The sequence below is a fragment of the Prinia subflava genome, chromosome 11, assembly GCF_021018805.1.
Source record: "Prinia subflava isolate CZ2003 ecotype Zambia chromosome 11, Cam_Psub_1.2, whole genome shotgun sequence".
Classification (NCBI taxonomy): Eukaryota; Metazoa; Chordata; class Aves; order Passeriformes; family Cisticolidae; genus Prinia; species Prinia subflava.
The window spans coordinates 677,650-699,966 of NC_086257.1; the positions used below are offsets into that span (position 1 = coordinate 677,650).

A 22,317-nucleotide genomic window follows, 5' to 3' on the forward strand; every position below is an offset into this window, starting at 1 on the left:
AACCTTGAGAAGCAGCACTGGTAACTTCTCCTCATTCCAGGAACTTTCCCTTCCATAGAATTCACCCAAGATTCTACTTGAGCAAGCTTTTTATCCAACTCACAGTTTTTAATTAATCCCCATTTTCTCTTTCCTTAAGAATAATTTCCCTTGAGCAACTATGTCAAATACTTTGCTTAAATTTAGACAGATTAGGTTCATTGTATTCTCTTTGTTTAAGAAGTCAGTTTATCTTATCAATTTATTAAATCAGACTGATAAAACCTGCACTGGATGGAACCATATCCCAAGTTATTCCCTTTACCTCTGAAGCGTTGATTGTTGTTACATTCAAAACCCAGAGATTTTGCATATCATTGGGGTCAAAGTCATGATTTCATGCATTGCTTATAACTCCCACTTTTGTGAGCACATCTTTTCGATTATTCTCCACATTATGGTATCAGTAGTAGGGGGACACGTCAGCAGTAACAAGAGACAGATTTCTGGCAGGATCAAGGGAGAGATTTAAGCACAGTCCTTGGCCTCAGAGAGCTGGACATTAACATCAGTGACTGCTCTATAACCCCAGCACACACTGTGGCAGAAGTGTGAGCTGCCTTTAACATCTCCATCCATGAGTCCTGGCGGGGAGAATTTGTTTCCATGGAGATGTGTAAGAGCATAATGCTCTCACGGAACCTTGGTGTACCAGAAAGTGCAGCACTGCAAAGGTAAAAGATGATCATCTTCATGCATTTGGAAGAAATGCCCAAAGATGGGAAGAACAGTGAGGCTGGTAAACCCCACCTGTTATAAATGCCAATCAGATATTCCAATTTTAAATAAAAATTTGGTTTATTAATAACAAATCAAATCACAGAATTTCGATAATCCACCAACAGCGGAAAAACTTGACAGAGCTTTCCCGGGAAATGCCAAGGGTGAACCGTGAGATACAGGGTCTGGCAGCCTGCTATCTCCCCCAGCGGTTCACAAATTAGCCCGGTTCGGGGCTTGGGTTTTATACACTTTATTCTGCCCTCGGCAATATTTCTCCATATTTCCCATTGTTTCCCCACCAACTATACAAATTCGGGAGTCTCCCCAACCAAGCAGAAAAGAGTCCTTTTCTTAGTTCAAATGTTAATATCCAATTTCAATAGGTCCTTATAGTTGATGAGTGGTTGAGATATCGAGGATGTGGCTTGATGGTCCATGAAGGTGGCACCCAAGGTGTGAGTTGCTGGTGCCAGTTTATCTCCGGGGTCCCCTCCATGGTGCTTGGACAGCTGCGAGCTTTTCTCAGAAAACCCCTTTGTTCTTTTATAAATGGAGGCGCCGGCTGTCTCAGGGCGGTCAGTTTCACCGTCTGCTGCAAAATCTCTTAAACATAAACTTTTACCTGATATCACTTTATACAATATTATAAATTTCTAATTTATCATAAGAACATGAATTAACCATTCCACATTTATAACACCACCACAGGCAGGATCTGATCATGACAGTGAGGAGGGTCTCACACAACGCTGCACACACCAAAGGTTCCAGGGTCAGAATTGCATATAAATGTCATCTTTATTGCAAAAACAAATCTTTTCTACTGTTTACACAGTGATGCAGTAAGGCACCCACAAATGACCACACTTTTCTATCCAGATGTCAAAGGAACTGTCATTACCCCAGTACAAAAGAGTAGCACACACTCAGAGTAACTGCATGGGGAATAGATACTTCTACAAAAATAATCCTCCAGCTTCTAGTCACCCTCACAACAATCTGCCTGCAGACTTTCTGAAGCTGCAGAAACACCACAGAGATATTTGTAAGATCACTGAAATAGGCGTTGTTATGATTTCTTTTGATACAATTGTACATATTACAGTAAAGTTTTATCACCTAAATTCTTTTTTAAATGAACAGCGCCCCACTTACATTGAATTTTGGAATACCATTAACTTTTTTCCTCAGTAATTTTCTTCTCCCAGCCTATTCAGCTGACACTACCCACAGCCAGCCATAGCAGTTTCATCAGCAGTGGACCCATGAGTTTGCTGCAGGAAGTGCTCTGTGATAAAGTGACTTGAAAGGAACAACCACTGCTCAACTTAAAATGCAATCACTTTTCGTAGATACTCTAACATCCGGAGCTATATGGGAATGTCGAACCACTCTAAAACATATAATGAGTAGTTTCTACCTGTGAAAAATTCTGTGTGCTCAGGACAGAGATTCTTTATGAACTACGGATTGTTAAGAACAAATCACCAAGAATAAAACAGATTTTGTCATAGCCTGCATGAGCTCAAGAGCTCTACAGGTTATTGGTATTGATTTGACATTCAAAAGAACACTACCCTAATTCTTTCAAGAGAGCCTAACTCAGCAAGAAACACAGGAAAACCATTTAAGTCAGGCCTGGAATGCTACAATAATAGCAAGGTTCAAGTTATTTCAATTCCTGTCATTGTCAGTTTGAAGCACTAAGCACAGACAGGCAAGCGCGGAAGGAGAGAGATTTTTTGAAAGATAGGAAGACTTGAGATACTTCTTGACTTCAGCCCATTCATTATTAATTGGTCTTTGATACACTTAAAAGGTAAAATTGAACCAATGACCAGTTCAAAGCTGATGTGTGTTGATATCCTGGCTCAGAACTATTTGAGAAAATATTAGAGGACACAAAGCGAACCCAAGAGGATGAAGTAATCCTACTGATGACATGCTTAATTCATCTGAATTCCCACATGTGGAAAAGGTAATCAGAGATACCTTTAGTAAGGCCAAGCTCCCTTTCTATCTATACTTTCTTTTAGTTTTTCAACACTTATATTTTTTAAAGCAGGTATCATTGCTTTGGATACTTCGGGAATTTTACTAGCTATTTGAGAATGTGTGTTATGAGCATAATACCTTTCATGCTGATGTTTTGCATAAAACCCCCAACTTCTATCAGTTCAATAAGCAGAAACATTAGAAAGCTTTTAAATGTTTTCCCAGTGAACCTTTCATTTTCCATATTGGTTTGGATAAGTTGTTTTACACTGACTTGGAAAATGTACACAGCCAGAGAGCACTTCCAAACTAGACGTTAACTGATTGCACATCAGACTGGGGAGGGTAGTAGGGGAGGGAGAGAAGACAGTGCTGCTACCAAGAAGCATCCTTATAGTCATTAGCTTCAGCAAGGACTGCTCCAGAGGCTCCCGTAACAAGCAAACCTTTCCAGTAAAGTAACGCCGAGTTTTGAACAGTTATCTGCTTGCTAATGAGAGCATTTCAACCTTTATGAACACACCAGCCACAGATCCTTCAGTCTTGCCTGACATATTGCCAGGTAGAAAACCACACTCTGGAAGTGGTGAATTGATCCAAACAAAGGCAGCTGTGCCAGGGGAAGCTGGGGACAAAGCCACAGCGAGAGCAGCCTTTTGGGGCCTCAGCTCCAAACCAGCTCCTCCTCTGACAACCACTGCCTCAGTTCTCTGGGGCATCTGAACCCTTTCTGATCAGCTCACTGACAGAAACAATAAACACCTTGCTACTCATGTCATGCCATACATGTAGCACAGCTGGCAGAATACAGAATTTGAGTGCTGTAAGATGCTGAGAGCCAGGTTGACTCCTGCTCCCTCTCCTGGTGTCCATCAGGGTGTTCATTGAGGGGTTTCTTGGGCCTCAAGCTTTATTTCTCATATTCTTTCATTTACTCCCTGCCATGAAATACCCTTTCCCTCATTCTGAAACTCTCTTATATCAAACAATAGGTAAATTTTGGCAAGAAGTCAGAGTAAAGCACAAATTACAGTGTGTGCAGATGACTTCCTTCTAGACATTATTACTGTCCTGGATGAATCCTGCATCCAGCTGTGGAACCCTCAGCACAGGATACCCAGGGACCTCTTGGAGCAGGGACAGAAACACTGGAGGGCTGGAGCACCTCTCTGTGGGGTGGTTCAGCCTGGAGAGCAGAAGGCTCTGGGGACACTTTACAGCAGGGTCCTGGAACAAGAAACTTCTTAGCAGGGCCTGTTGCAACAGGAGAAAGGAAAATATTTTACTTAAGGGAGGGTAGATTTAGACTAGATACAAGGAAGACATTTTTATCATAAGGCTGGTGAGACAGGGGAACAAGTTACTCAGAAAACTGATGGATGCTCCATCCCTGAAAAAATTCAAGCCAGGGCTCTGAACAACCTGGTCTAATTTAAGATGTCCCTGTTCACTGCAGGGGGATGAACTCAAGACCTTAAAGATCCCTTTCAACCCGAACTATTCTATGATTCTTTGTCTAGCTGCCCTTTATTTGTGCTTTTTTTTTTCCAGATTTCTTCAAGCATAAAAATGCAGGGATTTTCTTGAGGTAGTGAAAAGGTTAAATCCTGTATATTTTGGGGAGGATGCTAAGCCAGACTAGTGTGAGAAGGTGAAATATACAGTTGGACAGTAGAAGAAGTTCCCTGAGATCCTTAGAGCTACCAAAATTTGGGGTTGGACTGATCCTGCTGCATCCACACTAGGGGACAAAGAAGGAATAAAGGGAATAAAGAAGACAATAGTAATCAGAACAGGGATTCAAAGTCTCTCTTACTCACAATTATTAAGGGCATCTACAGGAAATTCTGTCCTGTTAGCCTTTCATATCACCTTCCTCCACTTTCAGATTTAAAAAATATCCAGAGTGTCAATGGATTAAGTTCAGTTATATCCTGCAAAGAATTATATGGCAAAATTATTGGTTTTTATTGGACACAAACCACCTATGGGTTATCAACATTTAGCTTCAATTGCTGAATTATACTTTGTGATTTGGAGGATGGTTTTCATCAGCCCCATCTGATCTTCAACTTTTTTTCTGTCAGAGAAATCAGGAGTTACAGAGCTCCTCAACAATTATCAAAAGGAGCATGAGGCATGAGTTACTTAGTGATATGAAGTTAAAGGTATCTATTTCTGGGTTTGTGAAAACTCCAGAGATTATTTCCCATGGCTAAGGATCTTCATTTCCATTTCTAACTCGTATGTTTTCTGTGTCAAACTTCACTTGCATCACCTCAAAGTATCAGAATTTTCTGTCCCAGTTCTCAAAGACAGCAAATTTCCATTGTGTTCTGTAGGTGTGTGGGCTCTGGCAGGACCAGTGACAAAGACACATTTTACTGCCTTAAGTGATGCCTTCTTGGGGCTACTTAAAAACAGAGGCCAGACAAAATTAAGGGAATAAAAAGCAGTTCTGTTTATTGAAGGGCCTTCAGGTACATTTAGGGCAGACAAAGCCCCCCAGGGGCTACACCCAATAATGGACCAGGGGTCACAGGTTTTCACACTTTTATAAGTTTGGTCCTTTTGCATATTGAAGTTAATCTTCCAATTACAGCTTCAGGTAATGAAGTCATTCACCCAGGTTTGCTCCCCCCAACTCACTTTTGTTTTACCCTCCTTGGGGCCTGAGGCAGTGAGGTGTCCTTGATTCCCAAGCCTGGAGAGGAATTGTTGTGTCTGACCAACATGGGGAAGCAGCAGCTCACACTGTGTGTGGAGTTTAGAGTTACACAGTAAAGAATTGCAGGATTACAAATACATGAAAAATATAAAAGCTAAAATCCTAGGCATCATAAGGAATAAGAATTTCACTGTCAGTCCCAACACAGCCCCACAGTTCTGGTGAGGACTCAGACCCTTGCAGAGAGCTTCAGTCTCCTGAAGCTGTGCACTCTGGGGTCCCTACTCCACCCTCCCACCCAGCCCAGGGTTTACCACATGAGCTGCTGGAGTTCAGCATTCCCATCTCTGTCATTCCAAGGATTTTGACACAACCTAGTGAAAAGCAGCAGAAAATAAATGCCTGATGTTGCAGTAAGTGGAACTCTGTTCCCTGCCACCAGCTGTTGAGAGGAAAAAAACTCTTCCTGGCACAGCAGAGGTGGCACACACAGAGTGCAAATTAAAGCCACAGCTTCTCCCCAGAAGAGCTGGAAGTCCCAGCAGCGCTGGCCCAGTGACCTGTGCCCCTGACCTGAGAACAGAAATGAGAGAAGAGATGGAAGGACAGGGACAGGGCACAGAGCAGGGATGAGCAGCTGGGTGTGCTGAGGTGGCTCAGGAGCACCCAGGCTCTAACTTGGAGGTGAGTTGCACTTCTGAGCATGGAACCTGCCTGAGTGAAATTTATTTAACCTTTTAAAATCTAAGTGCTGTAGTTTTTGATTTAGCAGTATTTCAGAATCCGTAATAGACCAGCTATGTATGTTAAAATCTACAGCTTTGTGTTAATATTTATTGTTCCCCTAAAGCAGCATGAGCCATACAGAGAGCTCTGTACACTCAATACCAATGAAAACCAATCAATATTCAAGCAAGAAGCAGCTTCTGATGTCAGCTGCAGCAGGTCAACCTCACATAAGTGAGATGATGCCAGATTCATTCTGACATCAGAGATCTGAGAGATCAAATTTGCTGTCACAGCTCAATGGCCTGAGCCACTGTGGCAATGCAAATCACCCCAAATCCGGAGAGCCCAGCAAAGAGCCAGGACTGGCTCCTCTGAACCAGAGGAATAAAGCTGCAGCGATTTACTGGTGCCACTGAGATAACATGAATCTCCTCAACCCCATCAAGAAACTGAAAACTACACACACTAAATGCAAGTTGGTGTTTTTTTGGTGGTTTGTGTGTGTGTGTAAAGCTGTAACATTTCTCGTGTTTTCCCTTCTGTGGGCCATCTCATGATATATTTATGAGACTGCCTTGTTTGCTTCTTCTTCATCTCTTTTGTATCAGAAGGGACTTGGTCTCAACACGGCTCTCAGGGAGAGAGGGAAAGGCATAGTAATGCATGAAGGAAGTCAGGAACAATATGTATTTTCAAAAAAAGAGAATGGAAAACATCTTAACAAAGGTCCCAAAAGGCAAGCTGAAACAAGCTCTTACTTGCAGAAGACAAAATACTTTACTGACGTGAAGTCCTTCCTCCTTTTGTGCCATGATCAATATTAGTTCCTGTGGATCAGAATATTATTTCTTCTTTAGAGAAAATAACCTGGTTCTAACAGTATCTCCAAAATTTAGAATGGGCAAATATAACTAAATGCAGGAACATCCTTAGAATTACAATAGATAATTTTTGCCTCCATCTTTGTAGAAATCTAATATATTTAAATATTCGTAGTATTTTAATTTACACATATTAATTGAAAGTACAGGCATATGACCTGTACACCCTTCCTTTTATTTCTGAGTAATTTCTCAGGATATTCTGAATGTTTTCAGCCAGAAATAACCTGAACAACACATTACATTGTGAAGAAATTCTAACTTTAAAATCCTGCAATAGACTTTAAGCACAATCAGACTTTTCCAGTCCTTGTTCTGCAAAGGTCCTTCCCTGCATTTATCATAGCTGCTCCAGCAAATTGCTGAGGGATGGCCTTTGAAATACCTTGCAAAAGCTCCAAGACTGAAGCACAAGATCTGCAGTGGAATCTGAGATCCAACAAACGCCAGAGCAGCACTGGGAGCTCGGCTCTTTGCATCTCTCCCAGTTCGGCCACTGGTCTTGGAGTGCTCAGCCAGCTGTCCTCATGCCTCTGTGGAACAGCCCAGCATTCAGGGAGGTGCAGCAGGAAAACACTCACAGCAAAAGGGAATATTTCCAGCCAGAAATGGCTGGGTGCACACAAAAGAGGGGTAAACAATCTCCTCAGGTGACGCTGCCTGTTAGGCCAGATTGCACGCTTGTGTTTGTAAATGTCAGCGAGAATCTGGATGGATAAAGCAGGAAAATTCACATATTCCAGCTTTTTAGATTCAGAGAGGGAAATAATATTAAACAGCTCAAAAAGGAAGAGACCAATATAGCTACAGCTCTTACGGCAGGACTGTGCCACTTGTTCCATCTCTTTTGTTACAGGAACTTTCCAGTGTCAATTGAATATGAAGTCGTTAACAGCCTGATCACACATATTTATAAGGAGCACAGCATATTATTGCAATAGAGGGAGAAGTACATCTGTGACTCTTGTGCAAGAAAACGGTTGCTGACATCAGATCTGGAGATCGCACATTGAACATAAAGAACCTGTAAGTTTGCTGGTGTCTCAGGAGCTCTCTCTATTTTCAGGGCAGATTAACCTCGTCCTCTCACTTTGCCTTCCTTTTCATACATTACCACAGTATATCAGCAAGGCCAGCTCTGGCACTCACACTGAGCTGCACGAGTATCTGTGTGAAATGCAAAGTGCAACAGAAAAAGTCATCATTATTTTTTGTCCCGCTGGCCTGGGCAACAGCAGTTTTTGCTCACATTTAATATCATGTATTTCCAATGCAAGCACCAGAACTGGTGAGGGAACAGCACATAAGTGGCCCACAGGGGACTTCATTTTGGAGCACCAAAGCAGAGCCACAAAGGGCCAAGCCCCAGACCGTGACACAGGAACCCACAGGAATGTTAGCTGAGCTCTTTTCTATTTGGCATGGAAATGCAGGCTAAACACCACATAAACACTCCTCTCCTGACAAAGTAAAAGCATTTTTGCAATCCTATATTTCTGCTTTACTCAGTCTTTTCTCAGAAGTAGCTTATTAGTGCTCTGATTTCCAGTGTGTGAAATCTGGCTTTTCCCTGCTGTGGATTTTCTTTAGTTCCAGGCTTTTTGGAACAATTGTATGGATTTCTTATTAGCAGTGCCAATGTTTCATTTAAAATATCCCTAAAGCCAATTCTATTCTAAAAGTGTCAAAAATCAAGCTGTCATTTCCCCACTAATCCAGTAAGTGTATTTGAGGACTAAAGGATCACTCACTGGACTTTCTGTGTAGGGTACACTTCTGGCACCATTTCAGTGCTAACAAGGATTTTACTGATTTATACTGACATATAGTCCATTACAGACTCTACTGAGACATTAATAATATTTGAAATTTGTTTGGTGGGTTTTTTTCATCCTCACAGATACATGAACAGAATTACATTTTTTTAGACAGTTCGGTTTGGTAGGCAGTCAATAAAGCTGCAGGATTTGTAGAAAATACCTACCAATAAATATTGTCGGTGATTGAGAGACAGGATTTCACTTGGTGCAAGCAAGAAGTCATTTACTGTGAAGTCCTCTATTATTTCCAGTGGTTGGTTTATATATTCTTACAGCTTAAGGCAAAATTTTCCACTGCCAAGCAATAATCACATTATTAATGTTTCCTAGCAATATTGCTTAACCACAAACCTGCAGGTGCAGTCTTACCTGACTTCCTCAAAATAAAGCTCCACATTCCTTTTTGCTTCCTCCCTTGCATTTCTGTTTGATGTTCCCCAGGTTTCTGGCCCACCAAGGCCAAGATGTCCCCACCATCCATCAACTCCACAGTACTTTCTGCCCCACTGCTCAGCTGCTCCTCCACAAAATTTCACCTACAAACAGCTGGTACAGTTTCCTACTAATTTCATATCAATTGCTTTCACTTTTCATAGTTTCTCTCCCTTTTCAGTATTGATTTTAAGTATGGTGCACTACACATCTTAGGGAGAGTATTGAATTGTGTAGATCAATAATTCATTGACTTATTACTGCTAAAAGGAATTACATGACTTGGTTATTCTTTACTGTGTTCTGAACTTCTGGATCTGCTGGTCAAACCTGTTTTAACCCTTTCTTTGACAAGACAAGGGCAGTCAATAAGTGCATTATATTTTCTGAGATTCCTTCCTGCTTCTAAGCCCATCCTGACACAGCTTCTTTTAGGGAAAGAATTTTAAAAATCCCTTTTTAGAATTACTATAAGAAATTCTAGTTATGCTGTTCAAAAATATTTATATCATTTGCTAAAGAAATGCTTCAGAGAAAAATGTGAAAAAAGGGCATTTTTACTGATCCTGATGGCACCAGAATGTCACCTTCCTATAGAGAAGCCTGATACCAGACAACTACAGAACTTCTGCAGGGCATGGAGAGTTCTACAGGGTTGGCCTGAGACATAAATTTGAGGTTCTATTCTTTCAAAATTTTCCTATTTTACTTTGGCCAAATCACTCAAACTCAGACTGTATAACTTTATCTAGATTCTTTAGACTAATCTGCCTTAATAGAATCTGTATCCTTTACCTCCTCCTTTACTTCTTTTTTAAGAAGTAAATCCTTATCCCATTTGAATGAAAAGCTAATACACATTTTAAAGACCATCAGTTCCTCTGTAACAAGTGCCAGCGACTGACAGGAGAAAAAGTTACCCAGGTTTTTTGAAGCATGTCTTTTGAAGAATTCTTATTCTAACTTAAGGGCAAATTCATTTCTTGAATAAAGCAGTGCCAGTGTCATTAACCTCACTGAATTGCAAATCTTGGCAAAAAAACCCACCACCTTTCCTGCTACTTCTTTAAATGTAATTATTCATAATTAAAGAAAGCCAAATTAGTAGGAAATGTAAATTCAGTTCCATAAAGCAATTTCAGAGATACGAGCAGCTGCACCTTTGCTGCAGAGAACTGTAAAAGAGAATCCTTTATTGCCCGCTCACAATTCAGAGCTGCTGTGCATGGGCTCAGGAAGAAAGGAAATGTTAATTTTGTTTCTTTTAACCTAACCCTCCTTTAATATACCTGTTTCTAGGAATACCATATCCATAGTTGAAGTGTTCTCGGGTTTTAAGAAGCTTTATTTCAGATGTGAAAAGACTGGAGTCAGGTATTACATTTCCCAGCTATTAATTCTTTCCTTTAATTTTCTTTTCCTGAGTTTTTTTTGGAGTTTAAGGCTTCTCTTAAGGAAAGTCCATTAGCTAGGCAAGAACATCAGGCATACGTTTCCTTCTTCAATCCTGTTCACCTCATTGTGCCATTTCCTGCAAATTGCAAAGAAATTGAGTCATTCTAAAAACGGCACTACCGAACTCACTGCCTGCATTTCAATGTCAACATATATTCAAGTTTTCAGGGTTATTTTTTCCTCCTCTTTTCTACTGGTTTACTGTCTGATTTCTCTTCCTTTCTGAAAGAGGCAGGCCCTTTCTGCAGCTTAGTTGTATATCTTGTGTATATGTTTCCTCCAAAGAGAGGAAGGATTCCATCCTGCTCTCCTCATACATTTTTAAGCAGTTCTTTATTCAGTGCTATGCTTTACTTTTGAAGATTCATAACTTTTATCTTACGAAGAAATCTCTCATTGTTTCCACTGGGGTTGACAGTATTAAATTCCAAAAAACTGTCAGTCCTGCAGCTGGAACTGAATTGGTCACTATGGAACTCCAAGGGCTCCATCCTGGAGTCACATTCTGCTACCAACGAACACCACTATGGGGGGAATGCAGAGAAACTGAAAACAGCAAGGAATCAAATACCAGCCTCCAGCAGTACAGAGGGGTGGGAGCTTTAAAAACAACAATCTGTCTGAGATGAGTCTCAACACATCTGTAGAAAAGTCTGGGTAGGACAGGAGAAAGATGAGGGGCTGGCTTTGTACATTCTGTTCTTCACTTTTTCTGTAAAAATTAGCAGCACAAAAAAATGGCACCACAATAAAGTGGCAACACTCTACATAAGGCAATCCTGACTCTGCAGGCTCCAAGGTCAGGGAGACGTGGCCCTCGTGGCTCAGGGTTAGTCATGGACAACAGCAACAGCACTGAAGCTCTGCTGACCTAGAGACACTGAAGCCTGGAAAAGCTCAGGGGATGAGGGGACAAACACAACCACCAGTGTGGATTTTTGTTTATTTGAATTACAGATGCCTAAGGGGGAGAAAGAAACAAGCAAACAAGTCTGCTCTGTACTTCATGAATGTTTTCAGCAGAACTACTGTTTCCTTTTCCCTTCTTTCCTTTTCTAATCCAAGATGCATGTAGGAAAATCTTTTTAAATGGGCTGAACTTCCTTCCCTTGCTGCTGAAACAGCTACTAGCCTAACACAAGACTTAGCTTTTAATTTTAACAAACAAGGTATGCAAATCATGATTTTTGTGTCTGTCTTCCTGCATTAAAAATCTCACATATTGTGATTGCAGATTTTAAGAAGTTTTATTATAAACATCTCCTAGATTAGCAGAAGCAGTCAGTAGAGGAAACAGTAAAAATGCTCAGTAGAGCAGGAGGAAAGTGAACGTGAAAAGAACAACAGAGGTGAAGTGGACTGGCAAAACCATAAAGCTCAGTGAAAAGAAGGGGGCAAACTGCAAGCATACCAAGAGCTGAGCTAAAAAGAGGTACTGAGATATCTTTTCAGACTCTCTCAGGTTCCCTGGAGATAAAGTTTTGTTCAGAGGCAGAACTCAAGTAATCCCTTTGCCCATGAAACAAATGGGCAATAGAAAAGCACACAGATTAAACATTAGGTGCAGAAGTAACAGGTCACATCTCCCCCTCCCCACTCTGAACCGAGGTAGAGGCCAATGTCAGCACACATTGTCCCCAAACATCCAAAATACCTCAAGACTTCCCCAAGAACTTGGGAGTAGAACTGTGTCTTTTTTTTCAGAGAACAAGACAAAATATCCATGAGAAAGCTTTAGAAACAGTTTCTCCCTCCTGAATGGCTTTTATGTAAGAGACAGCCATAGCCTGAAGTACAACGAGGCAGATGTGGCCTTATTGTGAGGTTTATACCTGCAGCTACAAAAATATGAGCAAAAAAATCTCAGGGACTGACCCCCTCCTTCATATCCAGGTGGTTTCATATTCCAGACAGCTCCCCCTGTACTCTGATCACATCATTAATCATAAGGGCCTCATAGCTAACAAAATATCCTGTTCTTCCAGAGGAAAAAAACAGTCCTGAAAGGTCAATAGAAGTAACAGAATGAATCATAATAGCAGGCAATTACACCTGCTGCAGCATCAACAAGGTGCTCAGAACACCAGAAGTTGGTTGATCAGTGCCTGAAGCAGGAGGATAAAGGAGCTCATCAGTGTCAGGAGGGGACTGACAGCTCAGGCAAGGCCCTCTGCAGCCCGGAGCGGATCACTGTAATGGCAGGTTCCCCTCACAGAACCCCAGCAGGCAGGACAGAGATTTCTGCTCAGAGCGCTGCTGGGACACTGAAGCACTGATGGGGATAGGATTCAATGGTGTGTTGCATGTTGAGGATTCAGACTGGGAATTTTAACCACACTCATTTGGTATGTTTTTGTTAAAATCTTTTCTTAAAGGCTGCTTGCTTTGAGTTAACATGAAGAAGTTATCACAAGGTATCAGACTAATGCAAGCAACTGTTTTCAATGGCTGAGTGTGGCTGGAGCCATCCAGGGAAACAGGAGCCACAGCTTTTACAGCCCAGCCTGTTCTCCCTGTGCTGTACGGCAGCAGAACTCCACCTGCATCATCACCTTCAGATGCGGTTACAGGCCCTACACAGAAATGGAGAAATACCATCCCACCTACCTTGCAAACTTTTCTTCTGCATCAAGTAATTCAGCTAAGAAAATTTTTTTGTACATAAAATCATTCTGGTCTTAAGCATCTGTCACGAAAAACAATCCAGCAGCAAGAATTGACAAGAATTCCCTAAAGAATTATGGATTGCAGAATCAAGAACTAACTTTTGCATTCCAATTCCACCAGAAATTCCAACTTCTAGATGAAAAGGCAACATAAGAGTTTTTGTTTCTGAATTTCTGCCTCTCTGTTCCTCTCCTTTCATGCAGGTAAATTAACTTGTCCCTGTCATCTTATTAGCCAAGAAATTCTTGCCATGTCTTACAGTTACATAATTTCTGCTTTTTCCTTTATGTTGGATATATCAGTTTAGACATATAAAGTCTCCATCACTCATATTTCCTGTTTAATATGCACAAAATATCAGTAATAATCAACTCTCATACTGTCCAGGTGTTTTTTGAAAAGAAATTAATAACAAAGTGTTGAATCTCACTAAAGGGAGACTTTGCTATTTTTATTAGCACACACAAATAACTGTTATTACTTCTGCCACAAAAAAATTATTAAAAAATATTTTTGGAACTCACAGAGCAGAAAAGACTTTTTTTTAATAAACCATGAAAATACATACAAGAATACTGCAATCAACTATATTCATAATTACATTTAATACAACTGAGAATGAAGTTTTCCTAAACCCCACCTGTCTGCCGAGTTACATGGTGCCTTTCACACACTGCAATAAATCTGCAGCTTTCCTAATGCTAGTCAAAAATAAGCAATAGATGAATAGTCCAATGCAGCAATCATGGCACATAATTGCAGTAAAATAATAAACAGCCACAGCTTGAATAATGTTTCTAGTTTGATGACAATGTCCACAATCAAACAGTGAAATACTTTTTCTCCTGAATAAAATTTAGAGAAATGAATAATACTTAAATCCTCATGCAGGTGACATTCATGAAGTATTTTTCTCATTGTTCAGCAATAACTTCTTATTTTCATTTTATTCAAGCAAGTCGCAGTGTTGCCAGGACATTTATGTGGGAACATTTACCTTCACATATGCTTGTCAAAAACATTATTTCTCCACAAAACAGAACATTTTAAATTGGATAGACCACTTCTTGAGGGCAAAGAAAATAATGCTGTTTACTGCTATTTTTTCTAGGTTTGTACATACAATAAGACTCTGAAATTAGCTCCTTGGGATGGTTAATGAAGTCAAGTAAGCCCATTCATTGTACAGCAGAAGTAATAACTTGTTTTAATTCCATGTAAATATAATTTTGCCTGGATTTTTTTTCAAAATAGACCAATTCCACTCCATTCTGGAACAAATTATGTACCCTGTGCACATACTGAGCATGCCTTGATAACCAGAGATCCCATTACATGTTTAATAATTGACAATTCAATAGAGCACTGATGCATTTTTGTCTGGAACTAATTCACCTTTGTCTGTATATCAAGAAGAAAGTACAGTGAATTACAGATACGGTCTTGAAATGTAAAGGCCATATGCTTTATTCATCTCAGGTCTTTTCAACTCCATATTCATAACAGGCACTGCTTGGGAATTAATATCCTGACTTGGGTATGCCAGTATATATACAACATGATTTATTAGAGCAATGATTCATTGAAAAGCACCTTGAACCTATCAGGGAGACAGCACCTTCTGTAACAGGTTTGACCTCACAAATAAATCACTCACTGCTGTATTTGCAGAGATGTGTGTGACACGTCACACTGACAAATAAACCCAGTGCTTACGGTATTTAAAATATCAAGTTTTACAAACCACTGAAAGTTTTAAAACTCCACTCACAAATGTCTCTGTGGCAGCACAGTAAGCACAAGAAGGACCCCACTGTTCATGCAGAGCTATCATCCTGTCACTGCCAACTTACGAACAGAAGGTCTCAACAGAGGGCTTACTCTTTAATGTAGGATGTTTCATCTCACCAAAAATGAGCTTCTCCATCACCTCTGTTCTCACCAAACAATTCTAACCAAGATCAATCAGCCTGGCTGGTTTCAAGCACAGACTCAGTGATCTAGGTCTCAGAACCCCATTGAATTCAGCCCAGAATGAAAAATAAGACTGAAGAAAACAATCTCTAAAATTTTCAATAAATGGCATTTAATCTCAAGGAGAAAGAGCAGTAATTTTTCTCCATTGATAAACATTCTCTCTTAGCTGTACAGTAACCAAACTACTTTTCCATGTTTGGAGGCTGCATGTCCAAAAGTGAGTTTGTTGTGTATCATGCCATTCAAGCCAGCATCTTCAAGAGCAATACATTTACATACAAACTACTTTTGTCACTTTGCCACAACTGCACTATTGGCCAAGCAGTGCCTCTGAATTTCCTCTGACTATAAACAACACCAAATCTCTCACAAGTAAAGCAGCAATGCCCTGAAGTAAAGCATCTGTTACTTTTATAGTGATTTGTAAAGTCACAAATGTAGATTTGTCACCAACCAAATCTGGTGAAGGGTTGTTTCTATCTGATAATCTCACCTGTTACACTACCTTGTAACATATACAGGCTGACATAAATCTTGTCATGGAAAAAAACCCTAATGTTTAATTACTTTAAACTAATGATAATGTTCAATTTAACATTTTAAGAGATTTCAGATACAGACTCTGGTATTACATCACCATTCTTATTCTTAGGAAGTGTTTATCGTCAAATCACCACAAAGTAAAAAATCATTTCAGACATCTTTTTGCATCTTACCTTAATTTTTGCTGTCCTTGCAGCCATTCCTCCAAAATATTTGGGTTTCATCTCTAAATGTGGTCACTTCAATCTGTAACAGACTTTTCCCTGTACTTGGCAGTTACTTGTTTTCCCTCGGAGGTTTTAAGAAATCCTTTACAACATAAAGCCCCCCAAACGTTTTTATCCACCAAAACAGAGCTATGTTTGAGAGGCATTTCTCAAACGAGGTCAGAGTTTTGCCACAGCCATGTCAGACCCCACTACACTGATCACTCTGCAGAGATCCCAGATGAGGGCACTGTTCCCAAAGCCCCCTTCTGAGGGTGCACTATCACAGCAGTAATCACACAAACCCAGGGGACCCCCAACATTTGTTAAATTCTGCTTGAGGAGTAGCTGCAGACAACCCTGGTATGGGATAAATGACCCTTCATTGCTGCTATCAAACCCAAAAGCGAGTATTCTGCTAAATAAGTGCTTTTTTCACCCAGCCACCCTGAGGTTGCTGATGAGCAAAAGAATTTCTGACCATCTCAAGAAAGAATTTCAAGTCATGTCAGATAGAAGCCATTGGCTCTAGAGGTGGGGCAACTGCAAGTACCCCATTCTCCTTCAGATCTGGAGGAAAAACAAAGTAAAACACTGAAAAGATCTGAACTAGGATTTTCAGGAATCTACATTCATTGCTTTCTAACACATTTGAGATGTCTAAATTTCTTTCCCCTGTAGACTGTGGGTTTGACTGCACAGCTATCCAAGTGTTAAACAGCTTCATTTGTGATTGGATGCTGGTCTGTGATTTTATTTTAACTTTTACTGGTGGGGCCCTCAACAGACAAAGTCAATTTAGAGATTTTCTGAAGCACACAATAACTTACAAGATGTGAACTCAATTCACGGTCCAGTTGAAATGCTGGGAATCTCCCCATGGTCTCTCCACATGTTTAATGTGGTTCTGCTGGACTTGGGAATATTTCCAGTCTTTCACACCCTTCTTTGTTGAGAATACCTTTGGTAAGTACGATTGATTCCCAGTGATTTATTTACTTCATGTTTATTTAACAAGATGTGCTCTTTACCCACTTGTGTTGGTGTTACAGCCCTGATAAGCTGCACACTTCTGCTTTTGTTGGGATTGTGATCACAGACACATGGGCAACAAAGACAGCGGACACTGAAGATCTTAATTACAGAGCCTATTTTTCCTTGTTGTTTTTTTATTTTTTTTCTTCAGGACAACTAATAACCATTTATAACACAGACAGCTGATTATTTTTCTGTTCCCACGTAACTTTTATGTTGTCACTGCACTCAGTAAAACACATCTAGTGAAAATGACAAGTTCGGGAGATAATGCTGGTCCTGCATTAGCTGGAAAATTACCGACATTTCACTGCATGAGGGATACTGTTTCCTAAGTGGATACTTCACCTTTTAAAGGGCTTATTCCAAGCTTGGCTGTAGGCTGTACCATTACACATAGATTTTGTCTTTCATCAACAACAATGGCCATCACCAACGCTGCTCTATAGCTCCAGAGACACTTCAGCTGTTCATGACCTCAAGTGGTGAAAATAACCACCAGTTTCTCATTCCTGAGTTATTCTGTGCTTTTCATAGCTGGTTCTCTTGGTTTTCTGGATGCTGTCTAAGTAAGTCACATGCCCCCTCCAGGACTAAAATGAAAATGCGCTCAGAAATACGTGGGAAAGGAAGATTTTTATGAAAACATTCATATCTTTAATGAAAAATAGACCAAGGTCTACTTATCATTTCTGTCTGTTTTAAATATGCATATATTGTCAAATGTTAGCACATCAGAGTCAGCTACCCTATTTTGCAATAATAACTAACCGTGACAGTTACACAAGATTTTATGACTCTCCTGAAGGAAAAAATCTTGACACAGCAGGTATGAAAAACAAAAAAAAAATCCCCAAACAACCAAACCAAAACCAAAACGAACCAAAACAAAAACCCATAACAAACAAACAAACAAACCCCACAAACAAGCAAGCATGCAAACAAACAAATAAACAAACCCCAACCAAAATTAAAAAAAAACCCAACCCAACCCAAAACCCAACCCAAAAAATCCCCACAAAAAAAAAAAACAAAAAAAAACAAAAAAAAAACCCAAAAAAACCCAAAAAAACCCCACCAAAAACCACAAACAAAAAACAAACAAACAAAAAACACCCTGAAGTCTGCTTTTCCCAGAGCTTCACATAAAGTATATTTTTCCGCAGGGGTTTATTTCAGCAGTGATCTCTGCAGGAAGAACAGAGCTCCAGACAAAATCAGGCACTGCTGCTGGATTCTGAATTGCCTGTGTATGGGCAAACCAATTAGTGACTGGCAATAAGTCATGAGGTGCAATTGAAAGGAATCTGCAATCTGGCTTTCCCTTCTCAAGAGGCACTTAGCTTCCCATCCATTGCTGTGAGAACCTGAAACTCCTCTGCAGCTGCCATCTGGCATGCAAGTGTGGATCTGGGCTTAAATGAGGAACAATAAAGATGGATGGAAGCCTTGATGCTTTGCATTGCACAGTACAGCTTTGTAAAAGATCCTTTATATTAAATGATACTGAAATCAAGATTTTAAGCATTATGATTATGCCTCATGGTATAATTTCAAAGTTTATATAAAACAGATTAAATAATCTTCTAGCCAAGTCACTAAAAACTAAACTAGTGAGAGGTGAGAAAAAGAAATCTTCTAGCTGACAAAGATAACAGAAACCATCATCAAAAAATGGGTAATATGTGATGTTTACAGCACAATTAATTTTTACTCTCTGAAGTACAATATTGCATGTCCTAAAAAAATGTACAAATATGAACAAAAAATAATTACTTTATTTTTTAAATTAAAGCCATTGTTGTTGTGCTTCAACAGTCCTCGAGGAGGATGGCAGTACCAGGTACCCAGGGAAGGCAGCATCTGACCGGCAGTGAGGGACTGCAGCTGACCTCCTGCCGTGGCCTGGTGACACTGGCAAAAGCCAGAGCCAGCACTGCATGGACACAGAGGGGACTCCCTGTGGGAACAGTGACCCAAAACACAAACCCCGCACCCTCCTGACCACTTTGTCCACAAAAATCCCACTGTACTAACTGGAGATCAGTTATAGTAAGGGAAAAATTCTCTCGATTTCCTCCTGACAATTCCAGAAGAGGAAAAGGAGGTTACATGGGGGAAGAAACCTCTAACTATGTTTTGCTTTCAGAAAATAGCAAGAAACTTGAGTATTTCAGCAAACCTATGTGGCTGTGGCAGCAGACTCAAAGGCTGGAATACCTCTGTTTTTGAGAGTGGGGAAATGATGTGCTTTTAGAGAAATTCCTCTCAGAAAAGCAACAATGAAATCTGTTGTGGTTTGTTCTGTTGCTCCCCCAGTTACAATGGCTTTTTCCTGGTTCTATCCGACCATTGGGTCATCAGTTTCCCCTGACCCTTCCCCTTGCTCCTGATTGTTCCATGCCAATTTTGTAAGTGTGCTTCCCACCTCCCTTATCTATCCTCCTTGTACTTGCCCTTTCCTCCAGAATGCTCTCTGACTCTCCACGGGTGATTGGCCAGGACAAGTTGTCTCCTCCCAAGTGTTTCCTCACAGACCCCTGCAATGCCTGTCAAACCCTGGATCCTCCCTTGTCCTCTTGTCATTGCCTGCATGCTTGTCCCCACCCATGGGACCTCCCCCGTTTATAAGTCCCTCTAAGCCCACGGTACAGGGTTTTCGGCTGTCGTGTCCCTTGCTGTAGCCCCCACCCCGAGGAATGAACAGCCTTGGATTTACAGCCTGCAGGCCCTCCTCTTGTCCTTTGCCTCTGCCTTGTGCCTTCCGTGCCAGAGCTTGGGCTGTGAGGTGCCCTCCGGAGCGTGCTGCTCCTGGAGAGCGTTCCCGCAGTGCCGGCGGCCGAGCTGGACTGGGCTCAGCGATTCCGAGGCACTGCGGCAGGCATCCACACCTTATACCCAGCTATGATACCCATATATTATACCAGTTTTCCTATGTTACACAATTCCGTGTTACAGAGAAGCTATTCTAAAAATTACAGAGCTCCCAAAAAACGACAGCTCTGGTTCACAACAAACCTTCAAGGTTTGAAATTAGCCTGTGTATCTGCATTGAAAGAACACAAAATCCTCTCCATTTCTTTCCCAAAGGGAAATGTGTCAGATACCCGATTTTATGAAAACCCAAATGCTTTCTAGTCCTGGACTCATCTCCCTTCTCTCTGCCCTATCTGTGCAAGAGATCAGTGAGCACTCTGCAGTCAGAACATTATCAGAACGAATATGCCACCACGATACACTTCCATATTGACTCCATAGAGCCACGTTTGAACTAAAAGGAATTTCATTAAAGTCATCAGCATAGGGCACACGGAGATCCAGCAAGTGCCAGTGTTGAACTACACCACAGAGAGAAGTTCTAACTCTGCTGGGTACCCATGTTTCACAGTGGGGATGTTACAGCACCTTTGCTGCACAAAAACATAGTTCAGATTACAGTGGTGGTATTTTTTTGTGTTGGTCCTTTCCAAATTAGAACAGAGCCATATCAAGAAAACAGGAATGGTTTCCTTCTGATAATGGGATTACTCCCACTTTCAGCTCAGCAGAATTATTAAATCTCAAATTTCCAATGATACAGAGGCTTTAGGTATAGGAAAGCTGACATTTGACAAAAATGGTGCTGTGGTTTCCAGTACAGTTATTAGAAATACCTGGAGTGAAATTCTGTAAGTTACAGAAGAACACAGCACCACGCTAACGTTCACCAACAGACATCTCAAAAAATGCAGGAATTGTGAAAAAGGCATATTGTATGTGTGGCTCTACGCAGATATTTACTATATGTAATCTGATAGATAGAAAAGTTATACTATATTAACATTAGAATAATGTAGTGAATGTAGTTTTGTAATTAACAATAAGTTATAGTACAATAGAAGCTGTGTATGTGTGTTATATTTTTTTGCTCAAGAAGAAAAATTCCTCAGCACAGAGATAACATTCACAGAGGCCCCTAAACCTTACAGAGGCCTCTAAACCTTCTAGTGAAGAAGAATTTATGGCCTCTTATCCACAGAACCTAACTTTCTCAAGGACGTATGCTCTCATGCGTTCTTTTAATTAACAGAAAGCTTTTGTGACAAGAAACAGCTGAAAATTACTTGTTTTACGTAAGATATGAATAGTCATAAACTGAAGGCTTAAAAAAGAAGACTTCTCTTTGTTCTGGGCCCTTCTCCTTCCTAGCCTTTGTCTGGGAGGGAGGGTGGACAAAAGCCTGGGCTACCTTCTTTGCTCTTGTTGCCTCATTATTTGTCCTGTCTCTGAAAACTTTTTAAACTTTTATTATTGTATTAATATTTTTGTAACCAATTTTTATTCTTTATTAAATTTTCATAAATTTCAAAAAAAGCGAGTGATTGGCATTTATCACAGGAATGAAAAGCCAAGTGCCACATACTTTCATAAAATCCACTTGAAAAAACAATATCAAATTTCTTATATTAAAAAACTATTTTTAAATGATCTTACAAATTATCTCTTGGACTGTCACGTGGTGTTGTTGTTGCTACCTCCAGACACAACCCTGCAGATTGTTTTTGTGATTAAAACACTGAACAACTGTAAGATTTTACTAGCAAGTAATACCACTTACTGTGCTGGAAAGATAATACGGAATGTCATCGGAAACATTATGCAAACAAAACAAGCTATTTTAACTCCATTAAAATCCAAATAAGTATGTATATAAAACACATAAATAAAACACAACCAAGTAAAGGAAATGACAGAAACAAATGATACATATTGAGGTGACTTTACAAACAGTGGAGGATTAAGGAGAGGGAGAAAAAAAGAACTCAAAGCAATTTAAAATGCACATCTGACTCTCTAAAAACAGAAAGAAATGAACCAAACATTTCATTCTGTTCACCTGTCACAAAAAAACAAAACAAAACAAAACAAAAAAAACAACAAAAAAACCCACAAAACAAAAAACAACAACAACAACAAAAAAAAAACAAAAACAAAAACAAAAACAAAACAACAACAACAACAAAAAAAAAAAAACCACAAAAAAAACCAAACAACCAGACTGTTTTGATGGTCATGGAACCTAAAACAAGTGAAAAATGTTATCTCTCTTTCTCTGTTTGTATTTTATCTTCTAGGTAAGTCTTCTTTGCAGCCAAGTTAAAAAGTTT

The 22,317-nt window shown here is 40.1% G+C and overlaps 1 long non-coding RNA gene across 1 annotated transcript; it reads right to left on the bottom strand.

Moving 5' to 3' along the window:
* Positions 1-869: 869 nt before the first annotated feature.
* Positions 870-7,604, bottom strand: LOC134556022 (uncharacterized). The gene is made up of 6 exons (XR_010081539.1): positions 7,421-7,604; positions 6,913-6,981; positions 5,740-5,799; positions 5,407-5,511; positions 4,578-4,691; positions 870-4,011 (listed from the first exon to the last, which is right to left on the bottom strand). It is a non-coding gene; the product is annotated as an uncharacterized LOC134556022 (long non-coding RNA).
* Between the last annotated feature and the right edge of the window lie 14,713 nt (positions 7,605-22,317).